We start from the raw sequence: 16,993 nt of genomic DNA, 5'->3' as shown, positions 1-16,993 counted from the left end.
ATAAGGCAACAGGTACTGATGGAAACCAAATGAAATATGGTGTCAGTTCAAATGTTTGAAATAAAACCAGTTACGGAGATAAAAATTATAATCCAGGTGGAATTACATTTCTTCCACAACCTCTGTGTTGTTGTGAATTCGTAGAAATCGTAGAAAATAAAAATAAGTTCTAGGAAACAGACTGCAAAGAAGGAAAACATGGTACAAACCAGCCAGAGAAACAAGAAAAAAAAACCCTATATCTTCGCTCTGGAAAAGAACTTTTTAGAATTTTCTTGCACCCTTTCAATTTAAAATTTTCCTTCCTGGTTTATTTTAATCTGAGCCTTGTTGACTCTCTTAAGTCGTACACACCAAATTAATAACTGGAGACAGGAAGGACTTTTAAATGTTGTCCACTGTCTCTCCCAAACATCCTGCTGTATGTCTGTGGAGATTTAAACAGCGACTGAGTTTGGACCTTAAATCCTGACCTTCCTCGGCTTCCTGTTGTTCAGTTTCTTGTCAGAGTGGAGTTAGCAAGCTCTGCTGTGTGAATTAGGGAGGCGGATCAGGTCATAGATCCTGCAGCAGAAAGGCCGACAGGCCCGGCGGGGCTGGATAATGGTCCTTTAGAGAAGGATTGAAGGGCTGATTGATTTCACTTCAGTCAGAGGCCAAGGTGTTGGGCCGAGCGCCGCCGGATGCCTCATCAGGATTCACAGAGGAGGAGGGAGGAGGAAGACGGATGGCCAAGGGCCTGACAGCAATACAAATGTCACTCAGCCTGACTCGCTCGGCGACAGGCGGCAAATTAAAGGCTCGTACTGTAAATACAAACCTGTCTGAGAGCCAGCGCTATCAGAGCGCTGTAGGTGTCACACGTCAGAGAGGAGATGAAGTTTACTTTCACCAGAGCTGAACACAAACAGCACACCTGAGCTTCTGAGGCTGTACTGAGTTTATACACTTTACACACACTTCAGATGTTTCCTCAGCTGCTCGTCTGATGGTGAAGTTAGTGGAGAGTCACAGTGTGATGTGTCCGAGAGAAGAGAATTTGTTCAACGTCATGTTCTCCTTAAAAAAACATGGAGACAGGAAATTCTGTCATGGCAGCATCACGGTCCTGCTCTAAATCCAAGCCCTGCATCCTGTGTCAGATATGAGGTTTTGATGTGACACACACACAGTTAAGGCTGAAAAAACAGCAGCTGCATGAGAATCTGATGGGACCCTCCATTAGCATTAATGATGCATTGTGGGCTGAATAAACAGCAGCATCGGTGACTGAAGCTCAGTCAGTTGCTGCTCCATTAAAACACATCAGCTCCTCCTATTTGCACACTCTGCTTCTGTATTTAAAGGACCACTCTGCTGCTTTTGAATATTTTATCCTATTTAACGTTAACTGCCGACATAATCACAGTGTTCTGTATTTACCGCAGATAAAACCGTCCTGTGATGTGAGCATGCGGAGGGAACATGCACGTTCTCATACAATCAATCCAGTCTGACATAATCCTCCTCAATATGAAAACTGGACAATTTGGCAGAGTGAAGCATCACCACTGACTGAACAACATTATGACTCCAAACTTTGTGGGTAAGAAAACTGACATCATCAAATCATAGCGGTGATTATAATAATCACCATAATTGTGATGTGGTTTGAGGAGTGAGCTGTAGACACACACACACACACACACACACACACACACACAGAGTCCCAAATGTGTTAATAAGTAAAATTCCAGATACTCTCAGAGAAAAATCTAGCTCACGCCCTGCTGGTGGCTTCTGAAGGAGTCCCTGCCACGGCTGGAGGACTGCAATTTTAATTAGCAGCCTAATTGGAAACCCTGCTGATCAGCTCGTAGCTCACTCACGTCTCCATCCCCACAGCGGCGCAATCACCAGCTCAGAAACATCACTATGAGGTAACACTGAGGGTCTTTTGGTAGACGAGTTGATCCCATCTCCTCCAAAAAAATAAAAATAAATTAATTAATTAATCATCCGCCATCACTGTGGGCTTTTACTTTCAGCGCCACTGTTCTACAAAGGGCTTTTATTTTGAGACAAGGGCACAATAGATCTGTTACCTACTATCAATATACTGTGTCGATTTTTAAAAGGTATCAGACTGAGCTAAATTCAGGAGAACAACGTCAGGTTAGTCAGTATTAACTTAGAGTGATTCTAACCAATGGAAGTGAACTGATTTGTACTGAAAACGGGTTGAAATAAACTTTAACACAGACACGACTCATGTAAAGCTGGAGATTTATTTTTTGCAGTGTGGAGGTGACCGTAGAGCTTTTCACTCGGGTTCTGATCTGAGGAGGTCTCAGTGGGACAAGCAGAAGTGATCTGGACCTGGACGTTGGCCTGTCGTGAAGTGACAGCAGCAGCTGATGGACTTGTCATCTCCCCAGCGGGGCGAGCGGTGCGTTGATAAATGACGTCCTGACAGAGATCATTACCCTCAGACCTTCACTTCAGCCCAATGAGCTGGATCAGACCTGGTCTCCCACCGAGGACAGATTTATGTATGTATGGACGTATCTTTACATCCGAGGGAGGACGCACTCCCTCGTTTTCTGCCGTCTCAGGCTGTTTTCTGTGACTGACAGTGATTGATGCTCATCATCTGCGACAGCCTCAAGCTTTCTGCCCGACTGAACAATGAAAGCAGAAATCCATCTGAGGTGACAGCCCACGTCCGTCATCGTTCAGTCTGCGCTCCGATTTTCTTATTTAAAGTAAAGGCTCTATTTACTGTCATCGGTCTCTTTCCTGGACAACAAACAGCTTTGCCCTCGAGGTAATATCCTACATGACTCCTGCTGTTGCTGCTCTGTTTCTCTTAATCTTTCTCTCTGGCAGTGATCAGATTGAATTCAGGATGAAGTCAGAATGAGTCACTGCTCTGCTGAAAAGTCCCCACCAGAAAAAAAAACCTAAAACCTCAACATCCAGCCACTTTCCTCTTTCACTTAAACACCTCAAATTAAAGGAGACATTTACGCTTTTAACTTCCAAATGATTCTCTAAAAGGGAGTTTATTCTGTAAACATGGTCCCACTCTGGGGCCCTCAACCCCCTCCCCCTCTGAACATGATGTATCCTGTAAATTATGCACCATGTAAAACTGAATTTTCAACACAATCAACACGACACTGCTCATATTTACCACACGTCTCAGGGTAGGAAGTCAGTCCAGACGAGAGACACATATTTTAACGCTGCCTTTAGAATCTGCCTTTCAGAGCATAGCCTGAGAAACGAGGGGCCCATCAATCATTCGTGTACTGGCACAGTACAGTCACATAAACCGTTAGTCTGTGGCTCCAAATGAAATCACAAAGCTTTAACATCTGCTTTCTGTGACCAGGCCATCAGGAGATTCTCTGTCCTGATTGGTGGAGACAGCCATCGTTCAACAGCTCCGCTCAAACACTATTTGAAGTGAAAGAAAAATTAAAATGAGACGCTCTTTGAATGGAACCAGATCCTCAGAGGAGCCTGATACGAAACATCAGAGAACAACACACACTCCTGTGAAGCATCACCTGACATTAACCTGGGTCACGAGTCTCTGACGGCGTCGTCTGAAGCTCGGGCGAGGAAACAAGGTGAACTCAAGTTCAGTGTGTGATTAGAAAGGAGCTGAAACAAGAACTGATCCTCTGTCAGCATCGGGGAGGAAAAATAAAACTCCTGTTTGTTTTATATTTTCTTCTGAAGCGACTCAGTGAACCGCGGGACTTCACTCGTCTCTGAACCGTTTCAGACGACATTGAAACTCAACGACATCTGCAGCAAACACATCATACAGACACTGGAGGGATAACTACACTTTGACTTCATGTATCATCAGCACAAGTCTGAAAATAACTTACTCTGGTGTTCAACATAACGGAAACACCACATAAAACAACTGTAACTGTTTTGTACATGAAAAGCACAAATACACAAATATTTCAGGAAGTCGTGTTGAGTTTTAAATCACAAACAGTGAGTTTAGAAGAAGCTGCTGTGCCTTTAAGATGAGGATTTCTATTAGTTTAATGTGAGCCATAGCTCTCAAGTATAAACTACATCAGGATTTCACATCAAAACCTCAAACACATGACCACTGACTGAATGTTTTTTCATGGCTTCACTGTTTCATCAAACGGAAATATTCGATGTTTGCTGCATAATTTAGACGCGTTTCCCCAAAATTCAGCCTGACAAATTTAGCATCTTCGAAAACTCTGGGATCTTCACTGAAATGTAAAATAAAGTTCTGTGAGTATGAGCAAAGTTTGGACAAAGACGAGTGTGTAAAGACGCATCGGGATTCACAGCCGTAGGTTTCGTGTTTGCCTTCACTGCTGCTCTCCACCCGATTAAAAGGCTTTTTTCATCCCCTTTCCTTGATTCTCAAAGTCTGAAATAAATATCAGAACAAATGTACCGGTTTTGTTTTCTCCTAAAAATAACTCAGACCGGTCCTCACTCGGATGCAGCTCACTGCCACATTATTCATCTGAGAAACAGAAACCAGCCCACAGCCAAAAATCGATGGACTCAACAGTCCTCCTGCTGACTCTCTGAGCTCCGTCCAACCCTGTCTCAGACCTGTCTGAGCTGGAGGACGCTGATGCATCCGTCCTGCTGCTTTGTCCTACAGATGCCAGCCCTCACCTGGTGTCAGCGGTGAGGAGCTGGAGCCGCCACAAAGAACAAACTCATGAGGCAACAAATGTTTCAACCAGCCCAACGCCAAGCTGCCTTCTCAGCATCTTAGCTTTAAGTTCACCGTTCAGAACCCATCCTCATTCCGGTTGAAGAACAACGAGCGTTGATCTCATCTCCGCCCTGAGGGAATTATGTAAACTGCTCAGCTTTAAGGACAGTCCTTCAGCTCAGGAACATTTTCTGCACTCGTGTTCTGCTCATCAGCTCAGTGGAGTGTGGAAAGAAGCTGCTGCATTATATATATATATACAGCCAGATAGTAAGTATGTATGTGGGTGTTTCTCGCCCTCAGACAGTGTAGAGTGAAGTGATGTTTGAACAGACTGAGTGTGTTTCACGTGTGTTTCACGTGTGAACGGCTGCGATGCAGGTTCTCGTCCCTGTATTCAAACTACAGTCTGTTTGGATTTTACGAAGCAGACATTTAGTTCCTTCAAGATATTACAACTACAGTTCTTTGTCCAAAAGTTGGACTTGTCTTCCAGCTCCTCCTGAGGGACCCCGAGGCATTCTGAGGCCAAATGAGATATGTAGTTTCTCCAACCTCAAGGTCTCCGGCCAGTTGGACCTGTCTGGAAAGCCGCCATTGGAAGGCGCCCAGGAGGCATTTTGGTCAGATGCCTGAACCACCTCGACTGGCTCCTTTCAATGCAAAAATTATTCACACAACTAAACAAAACTTCATCTGATGTCGCTCCAGCTGACACCCGACTGAAGACACGTTCCCATTTCAGAAAATCAGAAAATATCCCCGACTTGTAACTGGATTTTTAACTCACAGTGTAAGATCACAACAAGCTGGATGAACAGAAACCTCTGCTGTTTAAATAAAGAATCAGATAAACAGGAGAAAATTTCATTCATTTGGAGTGAATATAATCCTGTTTAACAACACTCACACCTGCAGACAATAAATCCATTACAGTTATTATAGTGCGTTTGTTTGTTAATCAGAACTTTTCCAGCACTGCTGTTTGTATCTTCAACATGATGTGGAACGCTACAGAACCTGACCAGGCTGCTCAGACTTCAGGTCAACGTACCCTACTTTGGTTCAGGGGTGTGTCTGCACCAGGAGACAGAGACTGAAAGCACTTGGCTTTATTAACCCACAGAAACTAGGCCAGAACTTCTCTAGTCTTATGATTTCGGGTTTTTATCTTTAAAAAAAAAAAGAAGTCTTTCAGATGAAAACAGGGGAACTAATTTCACTCACTGGCCAATGATTACCAGACTTTAGGACTGAACGGTGAATTAATTTAATGGTTAAAATGTGGATTGTTTTGCTCCTGTAGTCAGTTTTTCCACAGAGGGTGGAGTCGACAGGGAAAAACCAACAGAGACCATCTCTCTCTGTCAGCAGCTGACAGCAGAGAGAAGCTGCCGCAGCCTTTTCTGCATTGTAAGTATATTTTTACACATTATTTATTCGGTCTGTCCCACTTTAACACACATCCAGGCCTCAAACACTGACTGACCCACTTGCTGCTGAGAAACCTAAAACACAGATTGTCTGATTCTGAGTTTTATTTGATCAGACAGAACGACTGTTTGTTGCTGTGGGATCAAACCTGTGAGCTATCAGGCACAGGACGCTCTGTACAAGTCCAATGACTACGCTAACGTGCTGATGTTTAGCAGGTACATCATGCTTTATCATGCTTGCATGCTAACATTGGCTAATTGGCAATAAATGCAAAGTACAGCTGAGGCTGATGGGACCGTCAATAGTTTGGACAAATAAAAATTTTGACCTGATGGGGATCAACCGAGTTATTACACTTCATCCTTCAAATCTGTTTTTATTTCTATAGCTCCAAATCATAACAGAAGTTATCTCAGGGCATTTTCATATAGAGCAGGTCTAGACCATGCTGTTTATAGTGTTATTTACAGAGACCCAACATTTCCCTTGTGAACTGAATGACCTGAAACTCAGTATAAAGCTCCATAAAGTCGAGGGCAGCTGCAGATTCAGCCGCTTCACATCACTATGAGCGACTATCAATTAATGCCAATTATTAAATCTGTCTCTATGTTCCTGGTGTGAACAGACTGATCCGGTGGGGGGGTGATCTACAGTATGTATCCTGCAGAGAGTTAGGATTACAGCCTGAGTCAGCATGTTGGAACAAACAGGATTCAAAGTGATGAAGCAAACACTGAACTTCTGAAGAGAATAATGAGCTTCTCTCAGAGTCTGTGAGGACGAGCGGTGAGACAGTCCATCGGAGGGACAGACAGTCTGTGAGGCCACGAGTTTCTGATTTTTGTTTTGTTTCCTTGTCAGGCTGACGCACCAACCTTCAGCAGGTCTAATTGGAAACGTGCTGTGGCTCAAACACATTAGCATATGAAAGGCTCCGCTCTCAGCGCTCAGGTGAAAACATCATGGAAACACAGTTTAACCATTTGCAGCAGCTCTCAACCTTTTCATGCTCATTACACAACAACTCGTACAAGATCCTGAACCAGCCTAAATGAGATGTTGTTGGTTTTTCTATCAGTTCACCTTGACACGAGCCGGAAATGTTTACAGCATTTATCTTCATTACTGCCACTCATTAGCTCCAGCGTTAGCTTCTCCCTGACCACTTTAATTTATGACCATGAGAAGTAGCTGCCTGCCTGCTCATTCTCTCCCTCTCTCTCTCTCTCTCTCTCTCTTCCTTCTTCTCCTCCTGAAATCCATCCATCCTGCTGAGGGAAACCTCACTGTCAGGTCGGATCATTTCTCTGCTTTAATGATTGTCTGCACTGCAGGACATCATTTAACAAAGTCTGGACTTTTCCTCCTTTTGGGAACTGAGAGCAATTTAGAAAACGTCTTCCACGATGACGGAGGCTGTTTAAAGCATCGCTTCTGCAGTTTTGAATGTTTAAGCTCATTTCCTGCAAAACCATACCCTGTACAGTTTCATATGGTTTATCCCAGCTGTCAGGCTTTTATTTTAGCTTATATGAAAGACTGAGCTGCAACTATTTGAACTTTAGCTCTACAACACAGCTTTTCAGATTGTGAAGTGAGAACTAAGGTAGACAAGATACTTCAAAATTAATGCTCCTTCATGGAGTCAAAATCTGAACTCACACAATCATGGCACACAATTTGTTAGATTCAGTGCAACTTTCACTTCTAAAGAATATTATTCTCATGAATAAATCTCCAAAGGTCCACTGAGAAATCACAGAAACAAAGTTGCTCCATGTAATTACAGAACTTTTAGTTTTCTTCAGTATCAAAGTAAACCGGTGGCAGTTGTCTCTACATCCATGAGAACACTGCAAACAGGAACAGCTAGTGTAAATGCCCTGGAAAGAGGGATGTTTAACAGAAAGATGCTCTTCCCTCTGCTCACGACTCTAGACGTTTTTTTTAAAAATACAAACTCCATACAACACAGCACAGCAATACAAATATGTGAAACATAAAACCCCGCGCAGCATCGCGGTTAGCTTAGCCGTTAGCATCACGATTAGCATCTTTTCAAACTTCCACTGAACAGCAAACACAACCATTCACGCACAGAAACGCTTTCACAACCGACGCTACACATTAACAGAACACGTTCATTCGTCAGAGAGTCCTTATTAACCATTCATACCTGGAAAGGAGGATGTTTCATAGAAAGATGAGCAGACTCGCTCTTTCCTCTGCTCACTACTCTAGAAGTTTAAGCTAGGGACCGATGCGCCGGCTCACCTAGCTCTGCAGCTCTAGACTCCCCCTGCTGGAGACCCCGACTACTACTACTTGCTTATGTGGAAGTTATTTAAACCAAAGAAATAAGGAAATAAAGAAACATAACACTGTGCTTCAACATAATAGAACTGACATTAACCTAAAAATGTGAGACATGGACTAACAGAACTCACAACAAATCAGAGTATGAACATAAAACTGAACCTCACTATTTCATCCTTCACACTAGCAGCTAACAGGGCTACTTTTAATGGTACCAGTTAGCCTAAGTGTAAACAAATATAGGTCCAGAGACTATAGAAACTCCCTGGTCCACAAAATATGAGAGGTTTCTAAGCCCAAACTGACGTCATTTGATTGTTCCGTTTCCCCGACCAACTCTTCAAAGCCTAAAAATACTGAATGCCTAAAACTGAGAACCTGGAACTAGCGAGCGTTTTGTATTTTTCCCTGAAAAATGAGTAAACAATTATCAAAATAGTTGGAGGCAGCACTTTGTGTTGCTGTTGAACTGTGTTGTGTTACACGGAGAGGGTGTTTCTAATCATTTCTGTCAGACCTGTGCCCAACCTCCTCGTTCACTGCTGAGTGAAGATTAGGATTTTTAGTTTCCACCGTGTTCAGCTCGATATCTTGGGCAGCGAGGTACGGCTCGGTCTCCAGGGGAAACAGACAGTTACTCCGAGAGCTCGGCTCAATACAGCTAATTACTGACCATTCTTTAAATAACAATGGGCTCCAACTGCAGGCAGATTTAATTGTTGGGTTTTTGGGGGCGTCTGCTGAGGCAAGAGCACAGGCTCATTATGTGTGGGTGGGAGCTGGACTTCAGCAGGTTTGGAGGATTTACAGACAAGGGAAGCAGAAGAAAATTAGCACCTTTTAAAGAGAAACAAGGGAATGCTAAGTGTAGCTGTTTTGCAATTTAATGTAAAAAGGAAAACATTTTTTTTTTTTGTTTAAAACTGATGTATTTTATATTTCAGTCTGTGTCAAGTGTTTGCTGTGCATCTCTTCTTCCCATGAATAAAAACGTAGATGCCGTGACGTGATAACATCGTGTCTGCCCATTTATTTCCACATGAACTAAAGTTTCCAGAGGCTTCAGCAGAGTCTGACAGAAGTGGTTTCACCGATCTAGACCAGAGTTCACAACTTTCATCAACCAGCTGGAGTGAGACACAGATTTGGGACAAGATGTCCAGACACTTTATCCAGTCTCATTACTGTGTGTAAAACACGTCTCTATTGTGGAGCATTAAATGAGATGGTGACGCTGCAAACTCTAATGTCACAGTGATTCTATTAAATTTAACTGATTTCACTATGAAATTGTAGCTGTTTTAAATTTGGTGTTTGGAGGAAGGTAACTTTAAGATAAAGAAATTAAAAAGGAAAGTAAGTTTGTTTTTTCTGTCGGTTTCTCTGATGGTGAAATGTTTAATTCCAAAACATTTGGCTGAAGTCTGGTACAGAGACAAATAAGAGGAGAAGGAAAAGTTTTATAAATGTTTATCACCTGAAGATGATTTCTTTGCTGCTTTGTTTCATGTCTAACAAGCACTTTATTTCTCCAGCAGCACTGTTCCACATCCCCACCGAGCCACACTGTGAGACCTCATTGTGCACTGGTTTTAAAAGATGCTGGAGTTGAACACGACTCACAGCTTCTCACCTCCTATAGAACAAACACAACAAAGCTGAAGTGGAATATTTTACAGGAGGAAGCTGCCAAATGGCTGCAAATGTTTTCAGTGACTCATAAAAACTGGCTCTGACCAGAGAGTCAAACACGTTTCTGCATAAATGTTATTTCAATACCTGCATCCAGCACATGCACAGAACACCTGACAGGTCTGTGAGCTCCTCACAGAGCGTTGTTCACATTCTGAAGGAAACAAGATGATTGCACAAACATGTAAACACGTGGTAAACAACCGTCAATAACTAAAGCTCAATTTGAAATATTTCTCGATTTCAAAGGGCCCAGTCTGCTAGATATACTTTATTAATCCCAAACTGGGAAACTTCACTACTACTACGAACTTGTTTTGTTAAACAAATAGTTGAAGTTTGTGTACGAATAAAACAATCAATAAACTATCAGGCCGACATGACAGTTGTACTGAACCTCTGATTTAATTCTTGGCAAGAAAATAGATTAATGCTTTTCACTGAATGTTGAACTTTTCCTTTAAGGGTTGAGAACACTTGAAGTTTTGGTTAAATGTTATTAAAGTAAGTGCATCCTGTCTCATGCTTTAATTTATTGTTGACTTCTTAAGTATTTAAGCAGCACCACCATCTTTCCTGAACCTTTACCAAGAGTTCTCAAAGTCTAAAGAGAACCATGAAAAAACTGATATTGTTAGAAAAATAAAGACATTTTTTGTGAACCGTCTGCTAATTGTACAACTTCCATGTTTATTAAAAACATTTCCTCATTGTAAAACGTTTCCTCGCTGACGTTACGTCTTCACGAAGCTGTATCAAGCATAGAGCATTTTCTAAGAAACAGAGCTGGTGTTTTGTTTGTTTCAGCTGTTTTTCACATCTCATCTATTTCAGAAGCAAAGTCAGTGGAAATGCCACAGGAAATAGATTTAAACTTTACTGAAAAACCTCCGTTATTGACCTTCTGACTCCAACATTTGAATAACCACTTATGAAACAGTATTATTTCTCATAAGTGAGTCACGCTTCATCCATACATTGTGTGTTACGTCCTGTTATGTGTGCAGACCGGAGCCATTTGGCAGCAGTTTGTGTGTCTGAATAAAACTCATTTGTCACAGGAATCAGGACGTTAAAGTCTCTGATGAATAAACCTGATCTGAGACCAGCTGCAGGTTTTGCTGAAGTTCTGAGAGCTGTTTCTATCACAGGGAAGAAACTGAAATGCCAGTGAAATGCCACCGCTCCGCTCTCAATATTTGGCTCCTAATTTACCACACTGAGGGAAAATGGCTGCTCATCCTCGTTTCCACTTCCTCTTTTAAAGATGTGCCTTAAATTAGTGGCGGCAGCGGAGCACAGGTCAGAGGTCAGTGTGAAGGAAAAGGCCACGAAAAGCTGCCTGATCCCTGCAGACGAGGCTCACATGTTAGAAGGCGGGAGCTGATGAAGGAAGTGACATCATGCACAGGTGAAAGCAACATAATGATATCACTGATCAGAGCTTCCGGTAGATGGATAAAAAGGACCTGCGAGTGTCACTTGTTTCTGTTTTTGGTTTAAGTGCAAGTGGTGAACTGCTAATAATTTGAGATACAGTTTTCTATGATTTAAATAAATGACCTAAAAAAATAAGCTCAAGTTCTAGCCCACAGCATAATTCATTGCACTTCCTGTTTAAGTCCCCTGAGGCATTATGGGAACTCTAGTTCCGAAATTCAAGAGCATGATTATCCCTTGAACTGAATTAAGTGTAAGCGTATGTTTTTAACAGTGGACAGAGCCAGGTTTGATGCTTCATCACAGATTGATATCCAGCTTCTCCTCTTTCACTCAGAGAGAAAGCAAATACGAGTATTTTCCAAAAACTGTCCCTTTAAACACGGAGGAGGATTTAATCTCCATAGATAAACGAGGATCCACCGCTGAACTGGACAGAAACATTCGTTCTCATTTTATTCCACTAATGTGATTCTGAAAATAAATAACATGGACTGAATGTGAATGTGAGCTGTACATTCAGTTTCTCTCTGTCTGACAGTGACAGCATGATGACAGGCAGCAGGTTTTCAGCTGATCCACAGTCAGACGGGAGGACTGCTCTGAGGGGGTGGGGGGGGGGGGTCAGGGTTAGTAGACCAATCAGCAGCGGGGAGCTGTCAGGATCAGTGAGCGTCAGCGGTGAGAGAGAGCTGCAGAGCATGATGGGACAGTGAACAGATCTGACCTGCGATCAGCAGCGAGTCCTCGTCACTGAGACATTTCAAAAAATCAGCTCAGGTCGTGTTGACATGATAAAGGTCCAAAAGTAGGAAACCAATGATCAGTTTAATATCACAACTTATCACATAACTTTCCAACCAACAGAAGCGAACTCAGATTTTCACTTTCAGAATTTGGACTGAAATATTTTTTTCCTCTAGCTGTGGTGAGGCGGTTTTTATTTGTTTTGCTGAACAAGTCATTGCTGAAGTCAAGGCTTTCACTTGCCAGCATCCAGATGTTGAAGTGTGGTGAAGCCTAAACATATTATTGGCCACATTATTCTCACTATTTAACATCTTTTACAGAATTATTTCCAGGTGTTACTGTGCAATCAAAGCTCTGCAGATTAAATACATGAATAAAATGTTTTATCCACCAGTGACGTCAGATTTTCAGCTCCTGGAGACCAAAGCCAGAGGCAGAGGTTGTGTCCTTGTCCACCAGGTGGTCCGCTTTACAAGTAGCAGCCTTCTGTTGAACTCTACACCACCGAGTGTCGGCAGACGCCTGCCAGCCAGCATTACTTCCTGCAGCAGGCAAGAACCACTGCCCACCCACAGCTTAACCCCAAAACGTCACGGCAACACTCGTCGGCTGCAGAGAGACGTGAAGAGACGATCTAAGGAGCCGGTTGATGATAATCTGAAAGAACAACGTTAGCGACGACATGCTGTGACATCATCATCCCGAGGCTCGGATAGAAACGACCCGACACGTTTTTGTTTTGACCGGGCATCCTGCAACCATCTACAGCAAAGACAAAAAAAAACCTGTCCTAAAACTGGACACAGATTCTGTAAAGATAGGACTAAAGAAAAAAGTCTACACACTCCTGTTAAAATGTCAGGTTTTTGTGATGTAAAAAAGACCAAGATCAGAAAAACATCCAAGCCCGGCTAAATTTTACAAAAACACATTTGAAGTGGGATGTGAAGTGGGAAAATGTGTTATGGTCTGATGAAACCAAGGTTGAACCTTTTGGTCATAATTGCATTAGCTATGTTTGGAGCAAAAACAACACTGCACATCACCAAAAGAACACCATACCCACAGTAAAGCATGATGGTGGCAGCATCGTGCTTTGGGGCTGTTTTCAGCTGGAACTGGGGCCTTAGTCAAGGTGGAGGGAATTATGTCATGTCATGTCATCATCTGCCACTTAAAAAATACCAGTCATAAAATACCAGTTCAAAATACCAGTCAATGTTGGCACAAAACCTTCAGGCTTCTGCTAGAAAGCTGAAGATGAAGAGAAACTTCTTCTTTCACCATGACAACGACTCAAAGCAAACATCCAAATCAACAAAAGAATGGCTTCACCAGAAGAAGATTCAAGTTTTGGAATGGCCCAGCCAGAGCCCAGACCTGAATCCAGCTGAAAATCTGAAGAGGGCTGTTCACAGGAGATGCCCTCGCAGGCTGACAGATTTGGAGCGTTTGGAGTCAAGATGTGCCATGCTGGTAGACTCTTACCCAAAAACATGGAGTGCTGTAATAAATTCAAAACGCGCTACAACAAAGTATTAGTTTAAGGGTGTGCATATTTATGGAACCACATTATTTCTGTTTTTCTTTTTTTATTCCCCCCTACCAAAAGATTTCTGTTTGTTTTTCAGTTGAGTTGTACAGGTATTCCTCTGATTTCACCAAAATAGATTCCTCTGCTGGTTAAATCCCAAACCTGGACTGAATCTGTCCCCTCTCGCTGTCATTCGACAGGAGCTCTTGTGGTTTGTTAAACACACCTTTCTGTGTCTTGAGTCCAATTCTTTTTTCTTTTTTTCTTTTTTTAATTGCTTCGGGGAAAGAAAAGTTGATGTAATTCAGCAACAGACAAAAGCATTTTTCAGAGCAGCCAAACAAATCACCACCTGCCCAGCCATGCCTCTGGCTTTGAGCTAAATGATTTTCTTCCTGTGCGGAGGAGGCTATTACCTGGGCGAGTCCTTCAGTGACGGTTTAATCACCCTTTTTTCACGACTGTTTTCTCACACATCGAACTTCTTCTGTGCTTTTGTTGATTTTCTGTGTTTCCTTAAACGACTCAATCAAAGTACACTTAGACCTTAAAGTGAGGAAGAGCAGCTCTGGAAAACTGGTTGTTCCCAACATCTCTATCTTAACTTCTAAGGTGCTGGGTATCAACCCAGCTAATCTCAGTCCTACTCTGTAACGCAGCACTGAATGCAGAATAAAAGGCCTCTCTCACAGCAGTTTGAGCTGCTGACAACACAGATGTGACCACAGAGCAGAAGGCGGGAAGAGACGAGTGTGGGAGTGTGGAGGAAACACAAATGAAGCATGAAGTGTGTACAGAGAGAAGAAGAAGGAGACAATGTCTCCTCCTCCTACGACCGACTCATTCAGGTAAAAACATCATCCGCACCCCAACAAATGTCAGGTTACTGCCTGCGCTCGTCACCGTCACTTCACCATGCGAGTCAACACACTGCACGTCACTCCATCATCAACTGTTAAATGTGACCAATGTCCTTATATTTGGAAGAGTTTAATGCTGAGTTACATAAAACGTATCTGAAGGGTGTTTCAGAAACATCCGGAGTAGATTCTTCAGGTCAAGCACTGAGTCATATTCAAATCTCCAGTGTGACCCAAAGCGTTCTTGTCTTATGAATAAAAATCTGAGAAAAGCAGAACAATAGACATCAAAGTCCTTCGAACGTTTGTTTGTTTGTATGGCTACGCACAAATCTGACACTCACCACCAACAGTGTTAGGTCTGGTTTCAGCACACAGTAAATTCAAGGGCTCTTCAAACAATTAACACTTTGATATTATGATGAAATCTGTTTTCGTGCACTCCATAATTTTCATTGTTTAACAAAAAAAAAAAAACAGAAATGCTTTGTAAGTTACTATATTTTTGTGCTAAAAAATAATCACATTTCACTGATATAGACCTGATATTTAATGACACATAATGTGTTTTCATCTTAACTAAAAATTAACCGTCCTTTGCTGCATTACCTTGATTGATGATCCAATTCTGTGTCTTTGACAGAGAATATTATGATGACACATTGTTGACCACAATATATTTTTCCCCCCCAAACATGCAGAGGATACAGTATTTTTCCATCCCTGTCCTACCTGTAGAGCTTCCTACTACTACTACAGCTTCGTCCTGCTCCAACAACCACCAACCAAAACTCAGAGCTAAAAAAAAGTCTGTAGATCACTCACTGATTCATGAAACATGCTGCTGTGATCTCAGTGATAAATGAAGCAGACTCAGATGAGAGTGTCAACATGTTGATCAACTCAAACTGAAACATGTCACAGTACTCCCATTACAAATGCAGCCCGAAGGACAAACAATCTATATACAGTACATTTGATACATTATTAAATCAATGCATCCAGACTCATTCAGTCCCATTCAACTCTAAACACGAGAGAAAACTACTTCAGCTTCATTTCAGTCAGTAAAGCAGATTTTATTCTAGTGGAGAGAATAAAAGCTACAAACACTGAGATATATATTCTGATATCTACATTTTCCCTCCTGACACGAAACAAATTTTGTAGGTAAACTGAGACAGAACACATTTCCACCTTCAAGTTCCTGTTCTTGTCTTTGGTGTTAGTAAATATCTGCTGACAACGAGACAAAAAGTCTGCAGCTGAATCAACAGCTCTGACCTGATTACTGCACTAAATTAAAAGTCGCCAAAGTTAACACAGCACACCCTGAAGGGAACATAAATGTCTGAACCAAATTTCATGGCAATTCATCCAATAGTTCTTGAGATATTTGACCAATGACAATCACTAGAACAGGATTCACGTTGTTAGGATGCATCATCTGAGGACCATGAATGTTTGTACAAAATCCCATGGATATCTTTCTAATAGTTGGTGAGATATTTCAGTGTGGACCAAACTGGGGGACAAACTGACCAACACTGTCATACGTTAGTTTTAACAAACCAAACGGTGATAGAGCAGCGTTGTTTTATCATCCCTTTATCCTGCAGCACAGATGCTCAGTGACTGACAGGATCCACTGAGGGAACACCTCCATGGACGGCAAACACACAACAGAGCACATCTCCAAACCAGAGGGAGACGGTGAGAGATGGATCGGTCGATGGTGATGAATGAGCTGCAGCAGCTTTGACTTTCACAAGGACAAGAGACGAAGATTGCTCAACTCCCACAGGAGAGGAAGAGGAGGAGGAGGAGGAAGAGGAAGAGGAGGAGTCAAGTTCATTGAGATTCTCCTGTAAAATTAACTTTAGGAGGAAGACGATGAGAAAGACGGGGAGAAGTGGAAGAGGAGTAGAGGTCACTTTTGCCCCAGAGACACAGTAAGTCTGCTGGTTTAGGCGCAGTGCTGGTAGAAAGTCCAAAACCAGACTGAATTCGGTTGAAAGGTAAAAGTTTCTAAAGATGCTGAGGACACAACTTTTCAAGGACTTTTAATCCCTTTAAGACCAAAACCAGTGAGAATTCTCAATTGTGACTGGATGGCAGGTAATTTCATGTCAGGGACTGATCAAAGGCCTGTTCTCATAAAGACAGATCATTATGGCACACAGGAAGTAGCGCTGTTCTCTTTATTCATTTATTAGTGACCGTGTGTTGGACAAATATGACGTC

At 42.3% G+C, this 16,993-nt stretch overlaps 1 protein-coding gene across 1 annotated transcript in view; it reads right to left on the bottom strand.

The window, feature by feature from the left end:
* Window positions 1-16,993, bottom strand: part of LOC121181908 (metabotropic glutamate receptor 8-like) — an 84,200-nt gene that overhangs the window by 60,740 nt on the left and 6,467 nt on the right. The gene's annotated exons all lie outside the window — the stretch shown is intronic.

Source organism: Toxotes jaculatrix, chromosome 5, assembly GCF_017976425.1.
Source record: "Toxotes jaculatrix isolate fToxJac2 chromosome 5, fToxJac2.pri, whole genome shotgun sequence".
In the NCBI taxonomy this organism is placed as follows: Eukaryota; Metazoa; Chordata; class Actinopteri; family Toxotidae; genus Toxotes; species Toxotes jaculatrix.
Note: the sequence above shows the minus strand (reverse complement) of the source record. Positions and strands in the feature narration are given on the sequence as shown.